Below are 10,363 nucleotides of genomic sequence, written 5' to 3' on the forward strand. Positions count from 1 at the left end.
TGAGCGTGAAGGCAGTATTTGTTCGGGAACCCAAAAGACTCAAGAAGATATCGATTACTATAACCAGTTCTAAAACACTGACTTTTTGCCTGGAGTGTCCCAGAGGAACAGATCCGCTTGGGGGCAGCAGAGTCCCTCACACCTCTACCCATGGGTCCATGATCTGTCTGGCAAGATTTCTCTTTCGCTTTCGTTGGTAGCTCAAACCAGACCCAGCTTCTCTCTGTCTAGGGCTCAAACTGGAGGCCCCACTTCTTCAGGGATTTAATGTTAAGATGAATAAAATGAATAAAAAACATATGAAGAAAGCTAATCAAAAATTGTTTGTTACTGAACGCCGGAGGAGGTTTAAATCTCTCAACAGACTACTGAAAATGAAGATACTTCCCATAACAATTTTATGTGTGAAGATGGGCGACACCTTTTCCCGCTATTTCCTGGTAATGTGAGAGGAGTCCTGAGGAAAGTCATGCTTGTGCTCCCATGATTTCTCTGCTAGTTTAGGACAAGGGGGTGGCTATTTCTCTCACTGAGCTTTAACAGGAGTCCTGATTTTTCTATGCGTATAGTCTCTCCATCACATTCCTGGTTGAGCAGGCAGCTACAGATCGGCAGTATGGCTTGTGGTTAGTAACACCTCTTTAGTTAGTTTGTGAGAGAGACTCAACTGAGATTTTTCTTGTTCTCTGTCTTTGAAAGCAATTCAACTTTTAGATTCTCCAAGGAGAATTCTTTCCTAGGAGAGGTAAGTGGCTGAAGAAAAATGTCGCCAAAATTAGTTTCATTTTGGGCTCTGCAGACCCAATGGCAGCCACAGCCGCAGATGAAGGCAGTAACTTAATGAACGGCTTCAGGAATGAGCTCTTCACTGAGATGTGAAGGAGTGCTCCGTGAATCTTAGTTTATAATTACGGCCTGATTTCTTAGGGGGCACTTTCCAGGTGAGTATCCCTGCCTTCATTCCTCAGGTGAGCCTTCCGCTTGACTCTGTTCCGTCTGCTGCATGCCCTGAACCCTCGCCCTGCGGTTTATTTGCTGATGACGATTTAGTTATACATGCCAGGCTTGAGAGATCTCAATGATTAAGAATTATAATACTTTGTTCTATTAATCTTCCTAGTCTCTCTCTCATTTAAGGAAATCAAAATATTTCTTGTTAATTCTCAGTATACCTACAAGGAGCTTGGCAGGGAATGTTAGAAGGAAATAGAGTTATAATGATGGCAATTGGCCGCCTCAGTAAGCAGCAATTAGGATGAGCGTTGGGAGGTTTGGGTGGCTTGTTATGCTTAGTTAAGATTAGCTTAGACCATAAGCCTAGCCTCTGTCGTCTATTTTAAGGCGGGCACGCCTGATCATTCCTTGTGTTCATCAGCGTATATTCAGGAAATATTATTCCCCCATCTAATGGGCAAGGAGCAAGAACAAACTTTGTTCTACATTTTTTGAAATGTATTTTATTATTTTAAATTTTGTGTATGTATGTGCATGTCCACTGGGTATGTACATGTGAACACTGTGGCTGAGAGACCAGAGGAGTCAGAACCCTTGGAGTTGGGGCTACAGTTGTTTGTGAGCTGCTCAACTTGGGTGGTGGGACCTGAACTCGGGTCCTCTAAAAGAGCAGTATGTGCTCTTAACCACTGGGCCATCTCTCCAGCTCCCATATATTTCTCGTTAATCTGTAAGATGATCGCTCATTCCACCAAACTATAGGACTCATCAAGATTCCCAGGTGAGTGAGTGGCCCAGACCGTTGAGATTTGGAGCCTTATATTGTTGGCTTTTCCTAAGAAAGTCTTCACTGTAACCAAGGCTGTAAGTTCTATTGAAAAGGAAAGAAACAGGAAAAAGGAGAGCAGCAGTGGTGGTCTGGAGTCTGATTAATGCTGCCCACAGCTTCTGTGTCATTAGCAGTGGGTTTCTCATCTTCGGTAAATGACAGTGATAAGAGTTTTATTGCACTGATCTTTTACGGAGTTGGAAACTGGGAAGGCAGCAATAAGGTGTGGAGGGGGACGGAGGATTATGTGAATGCATGCCTTTCCAGGATGGGTCTCATGAAAACATATACCTGCAGCTAAAGTAAGTATTGGACCATGAGGACTCGGTGGAAGTAGATGCCTTCTCTAAAAACAGCAAAATCAAACCAGTGGCCATGGGCACAATCTAATAGTTGTTCTGTGGTCTGCTGAGGTAATTGGGTCTATATAAAAAGGGCGGCACCAATCTCATTAGAGTAGTCTGAGGAGAGTTTGTATTTGGAGGAGACTATGTTCTATTTTCAGTGCCCTGGAGGTTCTCCAGCATTGTTCAGCTAAATTTAGGTTGTGTCTTTTTAATTACCACTTTACCATCACAACCCCATTACTGCCTCTGAATGATGACTTTATTCATTTTTCACTTAAGGGTAATGAACTGCTTGCTTAATCTAGTTCCGTCATTCAACTTTGTCCCAAGGAGTTTCTTTATAGACAATTTCCATTTTAATCAGAAGTGAAAGGGACTGTTGCCTTTAAAGTGGACCAACTGTGGGCTTACTAGGAATTTTATCAACTTTGATCTTTATCCAATTTAACTTTCTACCAAGGCTTCCAGTAAAGTTCTTCAGCCTGAAGAAGCAGAATTCACAGTGTGGCAATCCCCCAGAACTCCCCAAGAGAAATGTTGGAAAAGTCAATTGAGAGGATAGAAGATAAGAAAAAGACAGATTAAACTCCTGGTCTTGGTCTATGTGGCAGTGGGGAGCTGGGAATACCTTCCAGAAGTATCTGGAATGAATCCTCAACTTGACTTCATGTTGACACATTCCTTTGGCTAGCCAAGGTAATATTGACAAACAGTCTTCCCTCAGTATTACTATCTACAAGCTGGGGCTGGATGTGATTGATTGGCATGGAGAAGGCCCAGTTCGGCCCTAAACAGGCCTAGCTGCATCTATGGTGATATTGACAGCTAGTGTAGATGGCTGGGCAGCAAGCAAAGCCTTCTGTTGTCCAGATTGTGCTGATCACAGTCTGGGCTTTGCTTTTACAGCTTCCAGATTGATTCTCTGGCCTTTGAAGGGGAACAATTAGGATGCCGGCAGCCCCTTCTGTATTTATGGACCATCCTCCACTCTGACCAGAGCCCTCACCTTCCTGTGCTCTTAGTCATCCTCTCCAGTTAGATTTCGCAGCAGCTATCTTTCCGTATCTCCAAACTCCCCCAAGCTCCTAGTCTGTTTCTTTCCTTTCCCTTCAATAAGTTTGTTGAGATCGAATTACATAGTAAATGTCACATACTTAAGTGTAGAATGTCATAAGGTTTGACGTATGCATTTACTCAGGGAGATTATCAGCTCCATCAAGATAGTGAACCTATCTCACCCTGAAAGGTTCATGACACCCCGAGTAAAGCTCTCTTAGTTTGTTCACTCTGGGGTTTTGTGTAAATGAAAGTGTGTGTGTGTGTGTGTGTGTGTGTGTGTGTGTGTTGGGGGGAGGGTCTGGTTTATTTCACTCAGCACAAATATAATATTTGGAGGTTCATCCATACTGTTGTGTATATCTAATACTCATTCTTTTTTATTGCGGAGGGCTAATCCATTTCTATGGGTATACCACACTTTATTATACTTATTTATTGAGCAATCGTTCCTTTTATTCTATAAATCCATAGTTTTAAAAGCTGGGAGAGCTTTCAGATCTCTTATCCAAGAAGATCATTGTGCAGATTAGTTATCTGAAGCCAGACCACTCTTCAAGACTTTGCTTGGTGGTAATTTATTGACTTCCAGTAGTAAGACTGGCCCTGAGGATGCATACTTGTCATACCAGCCTCTGAGAACTCTAACCCAGGTAGATCATGTCCTACATGAAGAGACTGAACCAAGTAATTTCTTTTTTAGATATTTTTTGTTATGTAGCCCAGACAGCTCCTGCCTTGTCAATGCTGAGATTACAGGTGTGTGACATCGTGCTCCCTACCCCAACTAATTGAATATTTGTTCAAGGTCATAGACGGTTAGGATGTAAATACTATTTTTGAATTTTAAATTCAGATTTCCTTTCCCTACACTGTGCTAATACTGTAACATCAGACACAAGAAGCCTGAAACCACATGAATCACTTTACCTTCTAAGGAAAAGACAATGTTCCAGGCTGTGATTCTGAGCTACACTAATAGCAAGCCCCTCCCCCCCTATTTCTTTTTTGTTATTAGTACCAAAGTGTCAGTATGAGAGGCAGCAAGTAAAACAGTCCCTTGAGATTAGAATTATTTCACTTTAACAAATAACCACGCCCACCCTCCCGGTTTCTTGACTTCATTGTATTTTAATACAACTTTGACTAAGAGTGCTGTCATGAGTGGTTTCTCTGTCTTAATTTTATGAATGATGACTTTGTCTCTGTGACCTCAGATTTTTAGATATACCTAGAGCCAAGCAGGACACACAGAGCAGGACTCGCAGGGACAAGGGCACTGAGCAGAGCTGACAGTGACCACAGATGCTATTCTGGTAATCTTTTCCAGATCTCTTTTCTTTGGTATTTGGGGAGGAAGCCACGACGCCTAACTTGGTGTATTTCCTCTTCAGTTATAATTTCAGTGGGGAGGAAGCCACGACGCCTAACTTGGCCTGCTTCCTCTTCAGTTATAATTTCAGTGATCTTGGTGTTGCCATTCTCCAAAACTGAACATCTGAACTCAACCAGGATGAACCCCAGCTGACATTTGCTGGCTGAGAATGCTGCTTCCCCAGGGCAGAACTTATGAGAGACCAAGAGCCAGTATAGCCTTTGAAAGAGGAGGGGATCATGGCTCCAGAGCACCCAATCAAAAACAAACAAACAAAATTTTAATTCCTTTAGATAACGTAGGTTTTTTTTTTTTTTTTTTAACAATTCTTCCCATATTTCAATGAGGCAATTTAAATGTGCTACCTTTGAAGACCTGGAATGAAAGCAAGCTTTTGTCTCAGTGGATGAGACGAAGTCAGACTTCTGGCATCCCTGTACAGAGCTGTGGGAGGCTGCACCACACACGTGGGCCTCCTGGGCTCCTGGTCACTGGACATGGAGTTCCTTGCTCTTCTTATTAGATCCTCATTGTGAGCTACAGGGTCTTAAGCAACCTCTGCCATTCCTGTTTACATTTCAGCATTAACAGTGGCGTGAAGGCCTTTGTCTTGGAGTCACAGGCTTGGCAAAGAGACAGAAGTTCTAGTTTGTGCTCATGTAGTGCTGGTGGACCCTTGGGCAAGTCATTTAACCTTTCTGGGTCTATTCCCTCATCTGTAAAATGGTAGTGATGATGATAACATGCACACTCGTGAGTGACTGCAGGGTTTACAGATGGTATCAATAAAATGCCTTGTCCATAAATGGTGATGGAATGCCAGACTTGCAGGTGTCAGGAGTGCCGGGCATGGAAACTGACTTCTTCAGTGCAAGTGACCAGGCGCCACGCAGCCCACAGGGATAGGTAGGTAGCTGTCCCCTCAGCTGGGGTGGTTCTGTGTTTTCTGCCCTTGTACCTCATGTCTGCCAGACTTGGCTATTCTAATCATGGAGCTCAGGTTGCTGGAGCATTTTAGAGAGTCACAAAGCTAACCTGGCTGGGTGTTGACTTGAGAAAGGACTCTGCCACATCTGTGAGGTTAGTTGTTTAAATGTTGTTGTATTCGAGACACAGTTATAGGAGATGTGCATGCACAGGATGACAAACAGTTTCCACAAATGTGACAAGGAAATTAATCTCGTTGCTTTATGGTCACACTTCTATGACAATGCGCTTTTACTTTGCCAAACTGTATGTCTGTGTTTATGCACATCTACATGCTCCTTGATGGCTTATTTCTGTGCCCAACCAAAGCCAAGCACAATAAAAACTGTCTCTTTACAATCTAGTTTGCTGTTTCCCGCCCGTGTTGTGACATAAGCACTCACTGCGATTTCTGTTCTCCGGTAATGAGGAGCTGTGACAGACACTAGCAGAAGAGGCCTCCGTGGAAGGCTCCCCAGATTTTCTCACGCCTCCCTCCAAATTTGATCTGCTGCAGTGTTTTGAGTCTTGTTCTTACAGTGTTGGAGTGGAGGAGTATCGTACAGAGAAAGAAGAGAGGAATGGAAAAATGAGAGGACAGCTGTCAGGACAAATTCAGAAGATCGTTCCAATGCCTGGGGAGGTTCAGCCAGTTCGCTCTTGGCGTTGTTGCCTATAATCAGTAATTAGCAACTCATTGATATGGCATTTGCTAAATTCCTCCATTATAGGTAAGGACTATTGAAACTGCATTAAGCCAGTAGGAAAACACTGCCGTATTCAATGTAGAATAAATTTCCAGCTCCAGGAGGAAGAGGTGGTTTGCCTGAAGCTAACTGGTTCCTGGGAATCAATAGTCTCATTAGACCCAGGAAACTGGATCCCCAGGTTTAGCAGAGTGGTATAACTGCTGCTGCATCTGCCCGTAGGCACCCACCTTCGTGGAGAGATGAAGGATTTTATTGTCTTTTATTTTATTTTTATTTTCTCAGTGCTCAAATCTGAACTCATTCAGAAGCTGTCTTACAAATGCTGGGCTTATCGCTGAAGTCCCCACTGCCCCCGACCTGCAGCTTTGCTGAGGTCCCCTCCCCATTAGTCAGCGCTGGGTTAATCTGGTTAGTTTTAGAAAAGAGAGAAGGGAAATATGTTTAGATTCACCAGGACCTCTGTTTTCCAGCCCACAGCTGTTGTATCCAGAAATACATAGCAAAACAGATGCAATTTCCTTCCTTTCTCCAGTGCCTGACTGGAAGACCAGTATCTGCAGTTTCTCAAACCCAGGAAACATCACACTGTGCATCTGCTCCAGCGCCGATGGCCAGGTGTGCTGAGGACCTTAGCTGGTGAGGCTGCTGGAAGGCTGCATGTTCCTGTGCAGAAGAGCTCAGCTTGAGCAGAATGTGGATACAAAGCCTGCAATGGGAAATGACTCAGCATCAGCAGAACTCAGCTTGGAAGGCATCCTTCACCTCGGCCCACCGGCTTCTTTTTGTCTGAACCAAAATATTTCTGGAATTGCTGGTGGTCTGAATTATGCCAATAGCTCAGGAGAGATAGAGGATGGGCCAAGAATATTAAAGCGGTTGTGAGGAGGACTTGGTCAGTAGCTCAGGAGAAATAGGGAGTGGGTCAGAGATATTGACATGGCTGTGAGAAGGACTTGGAATACGGCTTTACTTTCGAAGGGCTAAGAGAACTAGTGACTACAACCTTGGTGGCTTAAAATAATAGAAATTTGTTCTTTCATGATCCTGGAGGCCAAAATCTGAAATCAAGGTGTTTGCCAGGCCATGCTCTCTCCAGGGGACCCAGGTGAGACACCCCCTGCCTCTTCCAGTTTCTGGTAACTAATTTTGTAGCTAGGTCATGCCCATCTTGTTCCTGCCTTGACATGGCTCCTCCTCTTTTTTCCCTCTATTGATGGTATCAAATTGTTTTCTGCTTAAAAAAACATTATTAATAAAGATATTTGTCACTAGACTTATGCACTGTTCAGTCAGTCAAGGAAAATCTCAGCTGAAGAGCCTCAACTATATTTGCAAAAACCCTTTTCCCACATACAGCTGTACTAACAGGCTGATTACAGACCTTGCAGATGTTTGTTTGGAGGCCACTGTAAGTCGGCGTAGTGACCTAGTGAAGGCGTTGGTTGAGGCAGACCTAGCAAGGATGAATCCTAAATCCTCCAAGAGCGTAGTGGATGACGTTGTGGTGGGCAGCGCCTGGAGAGGGGACATCAGCAGGGACGCTGTTCTTGCCATTTCGTGCTGGACACCAAGTTCAAGTCACAGCTCAGAGGAAGCAGAGCTGAGACCTTGCCATTTTGTGTCACATCACTCAGCCCCGAGATTTCCAATAGCGCCGTCATGGTTATTCGATTAGGAGTCATGAAAACGAATAAAAACCTACAGCTTTGTCTGAGCTGGGCCTTAGATTATTATATCATCTTTATAAAAATTTTACCTTAAAATGCTTCAGGATAAACAGTATGATTTATGAAGGAAATTAATTTTTCATTTGTATCCTGGCAGCACTTAGTGTTTGAAGTATCGTGATCAGAAATGTGCACTCCAGGCACGATTACTGAGCACTTCACAATTTTCTGTGAAAGCTGCACTTGAGCATTTGTTAATTAGTATGAGAGATGTAAAAATAACTTTTCATTAATGAATGAGTGTCAAGTCCCACTGGCTTTGCATGGGAACAACTTCTGGGAATCTGACAAGGTCAACCACATGCTCTCCTTGGAGGAAACGCTTGGGTGAGATCTCCTGTAGAGTCCACAGTTCACAGAGCACCTTTGCCGATCACAATGGTACCTGTTTCCAACATCCAAAGTGATGACCACTGACTCCGAGCAGGCCAGCCATTCAGAGTCCGTTGTTGCTATTCTGAGGGCAGAGCATGGAACTTTCCCCAGTTGAACAAATGAGATTGACCAAAGTTGTGTCTGTTTCCTGATACACATATGAATATTTGCCAAATCTGGCCTAAGACCCAGGAAATTGTAGGCAAGCTGAGGTAGACTCTTCTACCACCAACCCCACTATGTATACCCCAAGTTTTTAGTGTCTGTGGAAAGACCACGTTGGCTTCAGTAAATTTGCAATAGAATCCTTCAGTTTTTGAACTCAGATTTCTGCAAGGATTGGCAATACAGCCCTAGGTGTCCAAGAAAGGAGACGGATCTATGGACTTCCATAAATCCATAGGCTATGTGATCTTTTCATCACCAACCTGAAGTCCATGATCTGCCTGAAACCAGGTTGTGTTGTACGATATTTTGTTTGTGTTCTGACACATAAAGCTTGCCTGGAGATCAGAGGGCGGAGCTAGCCACTAGTTAAGATAGAGAGGCCAGGCGGTGGTGGCACACACCTTTAATCCCAGCACTTGGGAGGAGGAAGCAGGAAGATCAGGAGTTGAAGGCCACCCTGGGCTACACATGATTGATTCAGTCTAAAAGAGAAACAGAGTCAGGTGGTGGTGGCTCATACCTTTAATTCTAGCCCCTGGGAGGCTCATGCCTTTGATCCCAGCACTTGGGAGGCTCACACTTTTGATCCCAGCACTAGGGAGGTGGAGACAGGAATACAAGGCGGGTGGAGACAGGACCTCGCCCCCCCCCTTTGGTCAGAAGATCTGCAGAGACTAATTAGGATCACATTTCAAGGTTGTATATGGAAGTAAGTGGAAGGAGCAGCTCTTTTGAGAGACATGCTTGCAATTAAAAATGCATGCACTGCAGTGGACTGCAGTGCTGCGTACACAACAGGCTCAGTGATAGATGGGCACGTGTGCTTGTCATGCACAGGTGCTTCGATGAGGGGAGACAGCTTTGTGGAACTTCACAGTGATCAAAACTTGAGGCCTAGGGGCTGATGAGGTGGCTTGCTGGGTAAAGGCGTTTTCTGCTAAAACTGATGACTTGAGTTCAATCCCTGGATCCCACATGGTGGAAGGAATAAAATTCTCCTACAAGTTGTCCTGTGTCTACTACATGTGCACTGTGGCACAAGTGTGCATCTGTGTGCATGCACACACACAAAATAGATGTAGTGAAAACTGAGGACTGAATTATAATTATTTGGAATTTGCCTTATGCTAATGCTGTTATTAATGATAACATTTACAAATCAATGGCATGCTTGATATTTCGGGTAACAGTTATTACCAGAAAAATAACGGTTTTCTTAATTTTGTGTGATTTAAAAGCTTTCAATAGTATTTCATGGATTTAGAAACTATAAAAGGAGGGGTCTAATAATTTAACCTTAAAACTGGTTTTACATATCTTAAAATCACGTGCATCCATATTTTCCTGCAACAAATGGAAAAATTATAAGAGAGAGATCAATGACAATATGATAAATATATATTATGAGTAAAACTCTCTAACTAGAACATTTTATGTTTCTATGATTAAAATTTACATATAGAAGAGAAAATGGCTTTCATAAATGAGGCAAATAGGTTGGGTTTAGGAAAGAATGTAAAAAAAATCCTGGCTGCCTACTTTATAACAGCTAAGTCTAGTTTTTCACTCTGTCCAGTGAAAGAGTTAAAGACTTGGTAGAAGCAAAACACATAGTAAAACTTTTTATTGGAATTGTTCTTCTGCAGAAGTTTGTATAAAAACCGAAAGCTTGTCATTTGAAAACAGAGCTAGTAATCACTAGAAACAGACTCATTGGGTTGCCAGAGTCTCGGGCGCACAGCAGAAGGGCTCCTGGCCAGAAAAATTCACTTTCCTGAGAAGAAAATGGGAGGAATGAGAGAAGAAAGTGTGACAGACAGAAACCAGGCCAGTGAGAAGACCTAGGTTTTGTTTCT

At 43.3% G+C, this 10,363-nt stretch overlaps 1 long non-coding RNA gene across 1 annotated transcript; it reads left to right on the forward strand.

Annotated features, from left to right (window-relative positions):
* Positions 1-270: 270 nt before the first annotated feature.
* Positions 271-7,510, forward strand: LOC128117500 (uncharacterized). Its single transcript, XR_008220827.1, has 2 exons — positions 271-440; positions 6,770-7,510. It is a non-coding gene; the product is annotated as an uncharacterized LOC128117500 (long non-coding RNA).
* Positions 7,511-10,363: the final 2,853 nt, after the last annotated feature.

This window comes from Peromyscus californicus, unplaced genomic scaffold, assembly GCF_007827085.1.
Source record: "Peromyscus californicus insignis strain IS unplaced genomic scaffold, ASM782708v3 Scaffold_21__1_contigs__length_65335640, whole genome shotgun sequence".
Taxonomy (NCBI): domain Eukaryota; kingdom Metazoa; phylum Chordata; class Mammalia; order Rodentia; family Cricetidae; genus Peromyscus; species Peromyscus californicus.